This window comes from Phascolarctos cinereus, unplaced genomic scaffold (assembly GCF_003287225.1).
Source record: "Phascolarctos cinereus isolate Bilbo 61053 unplaced genomic scaffold, phaCin_HiC Scaffold_4;HRSCAF=312, whole genome shotgun sequence".
Lineage (NCBI taxonomy): Eukaryota > Metazoa > Chordata > Mammalia > Diprotodontia > Phascolarctidae > Phascolarctos > Phascolarctos cinereus.
The window spans coordinates 121,993,156-122,008,994 of NW_027555847.1; the positions used below are offsets into that span (position 1 = coordinate 121,993,156).

A 15,839-nucleotide genomic window follows, 5' to 3' on the forward strand; every position below is an offset into this window, starting at 1 on the left:
TTCAATCTTTGCTTTACCTTTCCCTACTTACTCTTAACCTGGAAAATTCCTTGTAGCACAAACCTTGAAATAAATTTGGCCCTGAGTGCATTTACAGCTGATTTCTTTGAAACTAATTTTATCAACATACTTGTCTGGGTTCATCATCACAGATATGACTATCATTATGTAATCCTGTATCACCACCGTAGTTGGGGGTCATCAGGGAGGAAATGAGCCATGCAGCAAGATTACAGGAAGTTTTTAAGAGAAAGAATGCCACTTTTACTTTTAAAAAGCAGTCTTACCTAACATAAAATCTTTTTTTTTCAAATGACTTTAGTCCTCCTAGATATTCCAAACAAGTTTTAGTGATACAAAATTGCCAAAATTCCAGGGCACATTGCTAACATTATCCAAATGTCACCAAATTAACCGTGAACTAAACGTAACAAATTCAGCTTAGATAAATAACCAAAAGATCAAACTTACTTGAACCAGAATGGAGATTTTGTAAGACAAAGAGATCATTTTTTTTTGTCCATAAAAGCCTGAAAGGCAAATCTCCCCTTGGTTTCTTAGAACTAAAAAGAACTCTTACCATATAGCAATTTCTATTGAGCCATTCCATTCCAATTTGAAGTGATTTTTCCAGGCATTGTTTTCGTATAAACATATCTGTGTTCCTTAAACAGTACTTTTAGTGCCAGAGATTTAGTGAAAGATGGTGAGGGGAGTGGTTCAGCTGTTCCTTCTGGGGCCTAGGAAAATAAATATCATCCCTCTTTCATTTGACAATCTTTTATTTGACAAGCAGTTGTCAAGTACCTATTAAGCCCCAAGCATTGGTCCAAGTGCTTGCCACGCAAAGACAAAAGCAAAAGAGTTTTCAAGGAGCCTGCATTCTGCTGGAAGGAAACAACATCTATATAGATGTCTAAACATAGCATTCAGAGACGGTTCTGATCACCCTAAATTTTTTCCACCACTTAACTATCCCCAGTTCCTTCCACCAAACTTTGTATAACATGAGATCTGGTTTTATCACCATCCTGATTGCCCTTCTCTTGCTGTTGTATTCCAGTTTGTCAAACCCTTTCTCAAATGTGGTTCCCTGAACATAAGATACTACTTCTGTGGCCTGACTAGAGAAGGGAATGGTAAAATCATCATCTCTTCCTTCTGGACGCATCATTTCAATCGTAGATCATTAGCTCTTTTGGCTGTCATGTTATGCTACTGACTCATAGTGTTCTTGGATTTCACTAAAATACCATGCTTTTCCCCCCTACATGAGCTATTGTGTTTTCACCATCCCCCAATTTTGTACTTATACAGTTTTTTTTTTTTTAACCTGAGGGGTAAGACTTTGTAAGAGACAGCATGGTATCAGTATAAATTACAGGCCTGGGATTCAGGAAAGTCTCGGTTCAAATCCTGTCTCATACTCTTACTAGCAGAATGACATTAGGCAAGTAAGTCACTTAACCTCTCTGTGCCTCAGTTTCCTTATCTGTAAAATAAGGGCATTACATTCAATGACCTCTAAGGTCCCTTCCAGCTCCAAGTCTATGATCCTATGTTTATCTTCATTAAATTTAATTTTCCTAGGTTCAGCCAAATATTCTACCCTTTCAAGATGTTTTTGAATCCTTATTCTGTCAGTCATCTTTTTATCTCTTCCAGCTTGCCATCTATGCTTTCATCCAAATCCCTCTACAATCTTAGAGTATATCATTTTCTTGATTGCTTTCTCTTGCCTCAACAGTAAAATTTAGAAGACTATAAGCCTAGAAAAAAATAGAAAGCATATTGTAAAATGTCTGGATAAAAGCCCTTAAGGATTTTGCAAAATAGTAGAATCTTAAAATCGGAAGGAACCTTAGAAATCATGTAGTCTAGCTCAAAACTTTAAAAGGCTCCCCTCATCATATCCAACAAGTTATCTTCTTGCCTCTCTAGTGATTATTATGAATAATTACCATTATTCACAATTCTTTAGAAACTGAAGGTTTAGAAAACGTATCCATTGAAATGTATCCATTCACAGCAATCATGTGAGGTAGCTAGCTTAAGTAGTTATTTTCATATCACAGAGGAAACTGAAAGAAAAATTAAGTGACTTGCCCAAGATCACAAGGCAATTTTCATAGCCAGTGTACAAACTTTGGTATCAGAACTGTCCCACATGCAGGATACTTAGGTTCAAATCCCATCTTAGATATTTACTAGTTGTTTATATATGGGCAACTCATTTAATTTCTCAAGAGACTCAATTTTCTCACTTCTAAAATGTGAATAATCATTTTTGCATACCAGCTTTGAGGGCTGCTGTGAGTAAGGTGCCAAGCTGACCTTAAAACATTGTCAGTTGGTCTATCAGTCCAGAAGCATCTATTGAGCATTGACTACAGTGTGGTAACACTGAGGATACAAAGAAAGGCAAAAATAGCCCCTGGGATCAAAGAGCTCACTTTTTAATGGAGGTGGCATGTAAATAACTAGGCACATACCATATGGATGAAGAAGAAATGGAAGGTGATCTCAGAAGGGAAAGCATTAGTGGGTGGGGGAGGGGAGAAATGGAAAGCTCTCTTACAGAAAGGCGGATGTGAGCTGCGACTTGAAAGAAATCGGGGAAGCCAGGAAGCCGAGATGATGAGAGAGAGTATTCCAGGCATGAGAGACAGCAGGTGCAGAGGCCCGTACAAGGGAGATGGAGTATCCTGGGCAGGGAAGAACAGATAGGCCACTGTAATTTGATTATACAGCATATAGAAGGGAATTAAAGCATTAGAAGATTAGATAAACAAGAAAAAGAATTGCACTTTAGAAATCATATTGGCAATCGAGTGGAAGATGAATTGGAACAGGGAGAGAGTTGTGGCAAGGTGACGAATGAGAAGACTGTTCCCATAGTCCAGGTAAGACATTATGAAGCCTTAACTAGAGTCATGGCTGTGTGAATGAGGGTGTTCTGAAAGTAGAATTAACAGGAGTTGGCAATGGATTAGAGATAATCATCATCAGTATTAGAAAATGTGTTGCCTAAAATTTTGCTGATTAAAGTATCTGGCACATAGTAGGTGCCTTCCCTTTTTTCCCCCCTTTCCCCTAGCCTCAGGCCATCCAGACCACATCTAGACTGGGGAAAGTTTGGAGGAAAAACCTGCCACTACTTGAAGCAATGACCTTCCTCACCTTCTATGCAATCCCTACTCCAAGACGCCCAGATCCAATCCAAACTGCTTGACTTCTCCCATTGCTTAGTTGTCATGGGAATCACCAATCCCATGCTTTCTAGTAAGATGAGGCTCACCTTGCCTTACCATCTGCCTTGCCTCTATGACCTCTGGACCACCAAGGAATGGTCATCTCACACACTGATTCATCTCAAGGATCTCTGGGCCTTGCCATCAATTCTCATGTTGTCCTTAAGACTTGTAGGCCTTTTCATCCTCACTGCAGATAAACTTCCTTCTACATATCCTCTAATTAGAGGGCAAATTCCTTGAAAGTAGGGGCTGTCTCAGTTTTTCTATTTGTATTCCTAGTGATCAATTCAGTGCTTGGCAAATAGTAAGCACTTAATACATGTTTTTCATTCATTTAATAAATGTTTGTTAGATTAGATTGAATATGATCCATTAGCAGTTATGATCTTGCACCCTTTATTCTCAAAAACTACATCAGAAATGGTAGGAATCTTAATTTTGCCACAGCAAAATTTCAAGTGAGTTTCTTTCCTATCTTTGTTTTTCTAAAGCATCTTAGGATGGAAATTTGTTTCACTCCATCTTTTTGTGGGTTCTGTTGCTTTAGAATTTACTTAGAGCCATTTTTTACAGGTATTTGGAGGGGTTGGGGGAGAGCTCAAGCAAGTCACTGCTTTCACTCTTCCATCTTGGCTCCGCCAGCATCTACTGCATGAGTTCTTTACCCATTCTATATGTTGAGTCCCTATGGCAGTTTGGTAAAGTCTATTGACACTTTGTTGGAATAATGTTTGTTTTAAATTCATAATTGAAGAAAATGCTAAATTTCAGTTAGCACTTAGGGAAAATGGTTATAATTTTTGCCATTCAACTTCTTGGACTCCCTGAAATCTATGCATGGATCCCTTGCATTTTCATGGATCCCATATTGAGAAGCCTTGATCCCTTGGCTTCATTCTCCATTCTAGAGTTGTTTTGAGATACCCCTAACCACCACAGCTGGGTAGGGAGCCCCATCATAAAGCAACTGAAAGAAAATCCTAGCTCTCCAAAGTGGTTGGAGCAAGAAGAACTTCTTCACCATCTGGGGAACTCTTCCCAGGGGTAAGGAAAAACAGTTACCTAGGAGATAATCAATTAATCAACATGTATTGAGATCCTAAATAGAAAGAGGGGAGAGAAGCAGATTCTCAGCTATCTTGTTCAGCATTCTCATTTCCTCTTCTCACATGAAGTATTACTTCCTGCTAACCTTCTTAGGTACTATATTAGTTATATTAAAACAGTTTTACATTTTCAGATAGCATCAGAACTATGAATTACAAATATTTTTAACTCTAAATCCCAAAGCAAATCTAGTATTTTTCTAAGCTCTTTGAAATGTGTCTATAAAGCAATTTGAAATCTTTTGGCATTTAATTTCTATTCATTTTGTAACCTCAAAATACCTACTCAAGATATTTAAAACATCACCTGTAGCAGGTATTGGAGCTAGAGATTAAAATGTATATATCATTAATGCGATGGGTGTAACATTATAACTACAGCCACAATGATGATGATGTCATGGATCCTAGGGACTGTGAAATAAAAAAGGGGTTTTTTTTGCACAGGAAAATATATCCCAACCTGGAAGAGAGATGGATAACAATGGTTCAGTAATCATCTCAGCCTACTCTGCAAGCACCACACCATAATTAGCAACTACTGAGAGTGACTGAGATTCATTTATATTGAGATAGAACCCCAATTCTTTGATTATTGGATTATCTTTTAGCCATTCCCAAACGTGTACATAGTGTTTGTAACATACAAGTCTCATAGCTGAAAAAATTATCTAAGTTTAGAAGATATAATCAAAGGTTAAGCATGCTGCCAACATAGCAACTTCAGTACTTAGAGAAGGGGGAAAGGAAGGAAAGGCAATTTGTATTTATATAGCACCTCCTATGTGCCAGGTACTGTGCTAAGCGCTTTACAAATATATAATTTAATACAGACACATTGTCGGTACTGCCCTTCACCACTCTCTTCCTCTTGTTCAACTCTAGCCCCAGTTCATTATCCTATCTGTACCGACTGTCCTACATATACATGCTGTTAGACAAACTCTATAGAATGTCCATGTTGAAATCTGGACATTCTTGAAACATTCTTCATCTGCTCAGCAAAGCTCCTTTGGGTCACTATAGCTTTCTTTTATGATATTCTGGAGCTTTATGCAATTAACACAACGTCATCCACAAACAGAAGTGACTGGAACATCTTATCATCCACAGAGAATCCCTCTTCGGCTGAGAACTATGTTGGACCTTCTCCATCGCATGGCAAACACACATCTGCACACGTACAGCTCGCTTTTTTAATGCCCCACCTGAAGTTTGTTATCAAAGAGCCATTAAACAGGATTTTTATTATACATTTTCCAAAGAATCTTGGATGAGTTTGATGTATGTTTAGGAGACACATTATTAGAAAAGAGCCTATGAGGTGGTGATTGTTTTTCTACTGAATAAAATGTTTTTTAATAATTAATAAACAATAAGCAGAATGGGATCTTATATTTTCTACATATTTCAGTTAATTGTGAAATGGCAAATTGTGGTTCACTATTGCATATCACTTGTGAAAGGCTGCTTGTTTTTTTACTTATATCCTTGTGGAGAATGCCCTCATATTATGTACAGATGTTTATCATATAGATTTCATATAGATGAGAGAATAGACATATACAATAGAATGGTGGCTACTGATGTTCTCTTGATCCCTTTTTTGATATTAATAAATTCTGAGAATATTCCCATACCTCTAGTCTCTTTCCTTCTTTCAGATACCTTGTATATTGGCCCCCTCCATAATCTTTGAATTGTATTACCTCCAGCATAAATTTCTTCTAATTATACTTGGTCTAACCTGACTGCTTTTCCTGTCTTTGTTCATTTTAGTGCTATTACTTTCTCTAAGCATATCCAGAACATTGATATTAGGGTCCAAGTGTAGGGTTTTCACTGTGCAATTTTTTTTCTATTTTTTTTTTTCTGTTTGTGGTCCTCATTCCATTTGGGATGACTTTGCTTAGTTATATATCTTGCAAAGCTTTCTTTAAGCAGTTTTTTAATGACCCTGCTTCATCTATTATCTATCTTCTTAAGATTTTAAATAAAATAACTTTAAAAAATCCTCGTTGAATTCAACAAATGTTTATTAAGCACCTACTTGGTTAAGATATTAGGGGTGTAAGACAAAAGCAAAATTATGCCTGCCCTCAGGGAGCTTAAATTCTACTTGGTAATATAACATGTACACAAGTAAATACAAAGTACATAAAAAGAAAAATAGAATAAGTTCAAGATGGAGAGAATGCTAAGGAGAGGGTGGGTGGCAGCATCAAGAAAGGTCTCACTTAGGAGATAATACCTGAACTGTGATTTGGGGAAAATCAGGGATTGCCTGAGGCAGCAGCATAGATGGAATAAATTCCATATATGTTTGCAGATAAGCAATGGGGATAGTAGACCAGTATTACTAGGATAGACAACCTGAGGAATTCATAAGTAGCCCCATTTTATGATCAGTTAGAAAGAGACAAGATAAATAGAAGAGAAAAAGTGAGGTAAAAGAAAGAGGTCAAAAGAGAAAGACATCAGAGATTTAGAATTTGTTTCTTTGACTGCCAGTGCCTTTGCTACCAATCTGATTATAATTACTTCTAGCAAAGTTGTATTTTCAATCATAAGCTTTGTCAGTACTTTGAAAATTAAGATTGCATGGAAAGGAAATGAATAGGAAAAAATTAGACTCAGTATTCAAATCGTACCATGCTTCCCTGAAAGTCATCAGACAATAACATTTATTCCATGTAAAAACAAGATGTTACTAAGTTTGCAGCTGCAAATTCCCTGCCTCTGAATCTGTAGATAGTAGTTTACACATTGTCTTTAATACTCTGTCGGCGCCCTGGTTCAGGACATTATTACCACACATGTATTTCATCTTGAATTAGAATCTATTTCTAGATTAGCTGACTTCTCTTAGCTGACGCCAGATTTAATTTCTGAAATACTGCTTTGATCTTGTCCCTCCCTTGCTCAAAAACCCAATTAAATAAAGAATATACACAAAATTAAATGCAAAGTGATGAGGAGGGAAGGATATCAGATTCAAAAGGTTAGGGGACTGATAGTTATAAACACTTAAGATTAGCTTTTTAGACAGTGTCCCAAAAAGTGAAAGGGAGAAGAGAGAGCATTCTGAACATGGAGGATAGTGTGTGCAAAGGCAAGAATGAGGGAGTTGGAATGTTGTATATCTGGAACAGCAAACAGACCAGCTTAGCCATAGTATAGCCTCCATGAGGTGGAGCAGCGTGTAATCAGCTGGGAATGATGGGCTTTAAACATCAACTGGAGGAGTTCTCTTTTTATTCTAGTGGTAATAGGGAGCCACTGAAGCTTTTTGAGCAGGGTATTATTATCAGACTTGTTCTTTGGAACTACCAATTTGATCTGGAGAATGCATTGGAGAGGAAAGAGATACATGAATGGGTGTCAACCTGGTATGGTGAAGAGTGCAATGAACTTGGAGTCAGGAAGACCTGGGTTCAAATCTCATCTCAGAAACTTACTGGCTGTATGTCCCTAGACAAGTCACTAAGTCTTTTTGCTCCTTTCTGTAAAGTGAGGGGGTTGGACTTGATGGCCACTAAGATCCCTTCCAGCTCTAAAACGATGATTCTACGAATCTATAATAACATACCGGGAGACCAAGCAGGAGGACTGCAGTCATCCATGTAAGAGATGATGAATCCCTGAACAAAAGTGATGGCGATGTGAGAAGAAAAGGACAGGTATGAGGGATGTTATGACAGTGGAATCCACAAGACTCGATCAGTGATTGTATATGGAGTAGGAAGAAGTGAGGTACGTGAAGAGTCAGGGATGAATTTGGGCTGTAAACCTAGGCGACTGGAAGAATGATGGTCCCTTTGAAAAAAACAGGGAAACTGGGAGGAGAGACGGGTCTTCAGGGAAAATGATGAGCTTGTCTTTGAACATGTTGAATTTGAGAAGCACATGGGAGAGCTGGGCAGAGATGTCCAGTACAAATATGAAACTGGTGCTCTGGAGAGGTGAGAGCTGGGCATATAAATGATCTGCGTAGAAATGATGACTGAACCCATAGATGCTTGTGAAATCACTGACATACTAGAGAAAGAGAAGAGAGAATGGTCTAGGACAAGTCCTAGCATATAGTCTTGCGTAGGAGATATGACATGGATAATAATCCAGCAGAGGAGACTGAGAGGAATTAGTCAAACGGTTGGGGAAAAAGCCGTGACAGAATATTGTCATGAAAACTAAACCCAGGAAAGAGGTAAGGGAGAAGGTGGCCAACAGGGTCAAAAGAAACGTGTCAAGGATAAAGACTGAGAGAAGGACATTGGGCTTAGCAATAATTTGATCATTGGTATTAATAAGTTTCCATTTGGTGGAGATGGAAGCCAGATTTAATGAGTTGAGAGGTGAACTGAAGGTGATCGTATATCTGGTAATAGCTAACACTTATGTAATGCTTACTATATGCCAGGCACTGACCTGAATGCTTTATAATTATTATTTCATGTGATCCTCACAGCAACCCTGAGAGAAAGGTGCTATTTTCATTCCCATTTTCCAGATGAGGAGACTGAGGCAACAGAGATAAAGTCATTTGCCCAGGGTCACACAGCTAGTAAGTGTCTGAAGCCAGATTTGAATTCAGGTCTTCCTGACTCCAGGCCCAGCACTGTATCCAGTGCACTATCTAGTAGAAGGTAGGATTTGAACATAGATTTTTCCAATTCTAACATTCTTACCACGACATTACCTTCTATTGATGAGAGACTTAAGCTATTTGGATATCTGCTGGAATTCTCTCTGCCAAAAGTAAAGCCACTAAGATTTTCCTGATTTATCTTAATTCTAATTCTGTCCTTCCAAAAGTGGGAGAAGTGACAAGGGGAACTGCTATTCTAAATGTAATTATGACCAGAAAGGAAGATATGGTTACTGAAATAGAAATGACAAAAATCTTGAGTGTAAATGACCATTCTATTCAAGAGTTCACAAAAGGGCAAAAGAAAAGCAGAATTAGGCCAAAATGTTCCCTAGATTTTGGGACAATAGATTTCAAAGAGACCAGAGAAAGTATAAATAAGACCCAGTGACCCACAAAGGTCTGAAAGTCTCCTCCAGCTTTTATAATCAGTGATTATTTCTTGTGCCATGTGTCATCTGCTACCTACTATTATAGTTATTTGTGTCTTAGGTGTTCTTCTAGAAAACTCTTTGAGGTCAGGAAATAATATTTCTTAAGTTCAATTCATTAAGAATTTACTGAATGTCTATATGCACAAGGTTTTATGATTGATTCAGGGGATACTAAGACAATAACAAAAGTAATTTCTCTAAGGGGATTTGATATTGTACTGGGAGGGTGCAGCATATACTCTGATGAGTAAATACAAGAGGATTTGAGGAGGAAAGAGATTATTAGTAATAATTGGGGATATCCAAGAAAGATTCTGAGGTACAGAAATTAATAGGGGAGGAGGTGCATGTCATTAATATTTCTTGGGCATCCTTCTATCCCTCATAATATTTAACACAAACTTAAACTGAGTCTCACTTTGTTAAATCACAAATTCTAAGCAATCTCCACTGCCTACTTTTTCCATTCCCAATATCATGCTCCCCAAACATCACTAGAATGAAATTTATGAAGCAAAACAGGGATATCAAAAGGCATTCTGAGAAAACAAAAAACTGAAGTGTGTATTTATACTTCCAGACTTGAAATGTGTAACAAAATAGCAATGATCAAAACTATGTATAATAAGGAGTCTACTATAGCATAAAGAATAATAGGTCTGGAATCCAGGGACCTGAGTTTTAGTCTCACCTTTCCTGTTAACCACTAGTTATGTGGCCTTGAGCAAGTCACTCAGGACGATGAAATAGAGGAGTCTAAAAGTCTCTCCCAGGTCCAGTAATCTAGAATTCTATTAACCTGCTCCTACTGCCCCCCCCCCAAAAAAAGAAAAAATAGGTCAAAGGAACAAAAATAGGAACATTCTAGATAGTGAGACAAATGCATATAAAAGATTAGTGTCCAATAAGCCTATAGAGAACAAGAACTAGGGAAAGGATTCATTATGTAATAAAATATAGTTGAGGAAGTTAGTTAGAAAAGTGGCAAAAAAAAGATAACAGATCCTTATCTTAAGCAACATGACACAATTCTAATAGGAAAGATAATATAGAATAGAACATATTTATCTCAATAGTAGATGGAGAGATGCATTTTTTATTATTTGGAATATGATCAATGGATTTGATTATATTAAAATTTAAAATTCTACACAGTAAAAACTAATAAAAATGAAAATAATATTATGGAAAACAACAATTGAAAATATAAATTTTAACAGCATTTAAAACTTATGAGGAACTAATGAAAATGTTATGGGCAATGCTGTGGCACAGTGGAAAGAGCCTTAGCTCTTGAGTCAGACGAATCCAGTCTCTGACACACCCTGTCACGTTGGGCCAGTCATTCAGTTTCCATAGGTGGCAGTTTCTACATCTGTAACATCCCCAATGCTTCTGAGGCACTGGCCTTTCAGGTCCCTCTAAGCTCTATCTCTGTGATCCTATGACCCATGATCCAATTCTAAATGAATAAAATTGTCAAAGCATGTGAACAATCTTCAGACAAGTAAATTCAAAATATTTCTTTTAAAATCAGTTTTTAAAAGGTTCAACTACACTGATAATGCAAATTAAAACAATAACTTTCAGGTACCACTCCTTACCCATGACAATGGCAAAAATTAATTCAATACTAGTAGGAATGTGGAAAAAATGTTTCACATGCATTGAATTCAATAAGCATTCATTGAGGAGCTGCCACGTGCCAGGCACTGTGCTAGGTAATGGGAATATGAAGAAAAAAAAAATCCCTGTCCTAGAAAAAGTTACTTCAGGGGAGAGGAAAGAAGGGATGATATGTACATAGATAATTGTATGTAAATTATAGGGGCCAACCTTGTGATTTTTTTTTAATATAAGCAACTTTCTGTGAGAATGCAATGGCTCCCAATGCTTTTCAGCAACTCTTCTGTAGCTCTAATGTGAGACCATGGCCTGCTGTTTATAGTCTACTACTTCTTAAACTGTAGGTCACAAAAAATTTGGCAACAGTAAAAGGTTTCTGAACGCACAATGACCCAAACTTAATTCACGGTCAAATGTGTAATGAATCTGAGGTGTTTCTGGCAGCACTTGCCTGTGTTGCGTCATGCAACTTCACTGCAGCCTTCCTTCTGAACACAAAGCAAGCATGCACACTTTGCACTGTACATACCCTCAGGCCACACAGCACTGCCAAAAATACCTAAAACCATGTAAAGGGATCATGAGTGGGAAAAGTTTAAGTCCTGGCTTATACTGGAGGGTCAAGCATTTTACCAGGGTTACTGCCAGTATATGTCAACCAGAAATGGGCTTTGATGTCAAGTCTTCCAGACTCCAGAATCAGTTCTTTATCCAGTATGCCACATTGCCTTCCCTATACAAAACACATTCAGAATAAATATAAGATATTTTATTTTGTTGTGGGAAGAGGGTCAGAGAGCATTAACAAATGGGAAGGTAAAGAAAGACCACCTAGAGGATATAGCATCTGATCTGCTCTTGAAGGAAGGTGGGGATTTTGAGGTAGAGGTAGAGAGTGAGAGCATTCCAGACGTGAGACCCTATCTATGCAAAAATACAGGTGGAATTTCATATCTAGAGGGAAGCAAGTAGGTAAGTTTAGCTAAAACATAGACAATAATAGCTATTACTTAGCATTCATATAGTGTGTTAGGTTGACAAAGCTCATTACAAATAAATATCTTATTTAATCATTATAAAAACCCTGCGAGGTAGGTGCATTTATTATCCCCATTTCACATCAGATGAAATTAAAGCAGACAGAAGTGAAAGTGACTTACCCAGGATCACACATAAAAGTAAGTGGCAGGGCAGATTGGAACTCAGGTCTTCCTTACTTCAAGCCCAGCCCTAAGTGCAACCTAGCTAGGTGGAATATAGAGTATTTGAGGGAGATCAGTATGAGATAGTTTGGAAAGAGATTGGAGCCAGATTACAAAGGGCCTTAAATGCTCAGAGGCATTTGTATTTTTTCCTAGAGGCAATAATGAGCCTTTGAAGTTTGTTGAGCCAGGCAGTCACATGACAAGATCTGTGCTTTGAGAACATCAGTTTGACAACTGTGTGAAGCATGTGTAAATTGTAAAAAGAAAGACTACCTCTTGTCCATGACTGGTACTAAGAAAAAAGAGTCAGGAAAGACAGAACTAAAGAGAAGAAGGAGCCCCTGGCGGACAAATCACCTCCATTTTCTTGATCAAATATGAAGTGAGGTCCCCTGCTGAGGCAGATGGAGGGGCTGACATAGGTGGCTTTCAGAGAAAAGAGGAGGTTTGGAACGGATGATTATAAGAAGTAAATTGGAGAAGAGTAGAATTATGGCTGTAAAGTAACGAGGGGTCCATTGAGATTGGGTGAAATAATTTTGTGCTGGACCCAGTTGTCAGGGTGAATGATTGATCCTCAAGCACTGTCCAACATCAGGTGATTAGGAGGGGAAAAGGCAGATGGTAGTGGACCAGGACTGAGATTTGGGAAAGGATTCTGAATATTTATAAGGCAAAGAATTCAGTAGCTCAATAGGTCAGCCGAAAGTTGAACTGGTTATTTATTGCATCCAAATTTAAAAGGAAGCAAAAATAAAACCTGAGCAGGGTTGATTGACTAACAAGCAAGGGGAGAAGGAAAGGGATGGAGAGGGGAAGTGTAGAATTACTGGAGGTTTTGATGCGAATGGACAGTAAGTTTAGGATGGATGAAACATAAAGAGAAACAAAAGAACAGGAAGTTATGGTCGGATGGAAGAATTTCAGTTTTTCATAATAAAAATGGAACACTTGGGAGAACTGATGAGGTCAAGACCATGACTTTTTTTGTGTTTGATTGAGGTGGAATGAAGGTACAGATCACATGGGAGTTGAGGAGGTTGCTAGAGACCAGTGTGTTTGAGGGGACTTCAACATGCATATTGGGCAGGGGTTGAGGTAGAGAGTAAGAGAGTGTGAGCCAGGTATTGAATGCAGAAAGGAAGGGGAATGACCTGAACCCAAGTAGATAACTGCTCCTAGAATCTGGATGGAGTGATAAGTCCAGATGGAGGAAAACATGTGTTGGTGACAGTGGGGGGAGAGAGGGGCCTGGAAGTGGCAAAGACGGGCAAGGAGTAGGTCCCCTCCTCCTGGGGCACAAGAGAAGAAGTATTCTCTATGGAAGAGGGTGGGCAGGGCTGCAGTCTCTTCTAAGAGGAGCCAGTTTTCTATGATTTTGTGGAACTGGAAGGAGTTCCAGAGAAAGAGATCTAATAAGACAAGGCTGTTTCTTAACAATAGAAGGGTGCTCCATAGAACACAATGGAAGGGGAAGGTACAATGAGATTAGGGACATAGAAAGGAGGCAAAAAGCTAAAATTAATTGGAATGAGGGAGCAGGTTGGGTAGTAAGAGAAGGGAATCTTCTTAGCAGTCTTCTACTCAGCACACTGGTGAATGTGCCCTTAGTTTATGGAACTATAGATTTACTCACCTCCCCTAGCCAGCAAGACAGAGACAGACTCTGATCTGATGTTGATTGCTTGCATTATCAACTTCCCAGGTAGGAGGGGGAGGATGCCAAATCTCATACATTGCTGCTAGAATTGCTGATTGGTAGAATCTGTTTAGAGAGCATGCTGACAACACAATGCAAAAGCTACCCAAAAAGTCATTCTGCTTGGCCCAATAGTATCACCGTTGTTGGAAATATACAAAAAGAGTATTATCCAAAAGAAATGAGATTTCAATTCAAAAATTTTCATAGCAGCAGCATTGTTAGTGAGGGAAAACTGGAAACAACTGGGAATTAATGGGAAATAACAATAAATTTTGATCTCTCACTATAATGGAAGTGTACGATGACAGTAACATAAATATGAGTCATATAAAGAAATCCAGGAAGACTTATAGGTGGAATAATGTAAATTGAAGAAAACAGAACTAGATCAGAGGATACGCTGACTGTGATTATGAAGGGGAAAAAAAGTATACAAATGGATATGAGATGAATGGACCAAAAAAGCTCAAATGGACATGAGTAGTAACAGATGAAATGCAATGAACACTTCGTGTGTTGAAATTCATGTAAATAGTTGTAAAGCATGTTTACTTTTTAATGTTTAAAATAGTTGATAAATTATTTCTAAGAACAAGTTTTTGAGAAATAGGGATAAAATTGCTATATTTCAAAAATATGGTTTCATTTTCCCTTTTGGTTAATGTTCCATGGATAAACCATTGGGCCTCTTTTATTTTTCTTTGTAAAAGTAGAGCCTAGAATGAGAATAGTGGAGCCAGGAAGAGCATCCTTTATGGGACAACAGAAATAATTACTGAAGCATGGCATAGTAGAAATCACAGCTAGATTTGAAATCAAGAGACTTAATTTTGAATACTAACTTAAAGATTTACTAGTTGTGTAACTCTATGTAAATAACTATTCTCTCTCAGCCTCAGTTTACTCATCTATAAAATAAAGCCTGTGCTACCTACCATAATTGCAGAGTTGTAAGGGAAGCCTGGCACAGCAAGGTTAGGTTTCCCCTAACTTGAGGTCTTTAAAGCAAATCTTTCATTGGCATTGATTTGTCACAGAGAAAACAAAAGTACCTACATCAATGTGTGGTGGAAGTAGGCAATGTCCTTTTATTCTTGCACATTAATATTACATCAAGGTTTATTAAAGAATTTGGAACAGTTAACCAGTTCACAGATATATAGATAGTCAGTAGAGGGAATACAAGTGCCACCAGGGCCCCCTTGGGTGCTTACCCTGGACATTTAAAAGAGAAACAAAACCTTGATATTATGCTGTTATCTGCCATCCCATGTATTTTCACAAGAAATTTATGAGAATTTCAAAATATACTCTATTTCTATAATCAAAATTATTAAAAGTATTATCATTAATATACATAATATAATATAATATATTATGTAATATATAATTATATAAATCATATAATCATGCTATTATTATAGCATACCTTTTGTACCATTTTATAGTTTCCAGTGGATGTTCAAATGAATCATCTATTTTAATTTCATTTATACAAATTATCATTAATACCTGCTTATCATGGAGAATTTGGAGGCAGACCTGTGATTTCATCAGTAAAGTAGGACTTTTGAGGAGTAGGAACTTCTCCAAACCTGCTTATCAGCAACCCTTCTGTGATTATATAGTCTTTCAGCATAGTGTATGCCACTGAAAGATTAAGTAATGCCAGTAGTCACATATGCATCAGGGGCAGAACTTAAACCCATCTCTTCCTGATTCCAACCTTTGTTACAAAGGTTGTTACAAAGATGAAATTGGTTTTTCCTTCTTAATTACATGGCCTAAATTTTGGTTATTTCACTTTATATTCTGTAACTGGTTATCTTAAAGCAGGAGGTAGAAGTCACTCAAGAATTTCATT

The 15,839-nt window shown here is 37.6% G+C and overlaps 1 protein-coding gene across 5 annotated transcripts in view; it reads left to right on the forward strand.

Moving 5' to 3' along the window:
* RFX3 (regulatory factor X3) overlaps nucleotides 1-15,839 on the forward strand; it is a 329,994-nt gene that overhangs the window by 221,956 nt on the left and 92,199 nt on the right. The gene's annotated exons all lie outside the window — the stretch shown is intronic.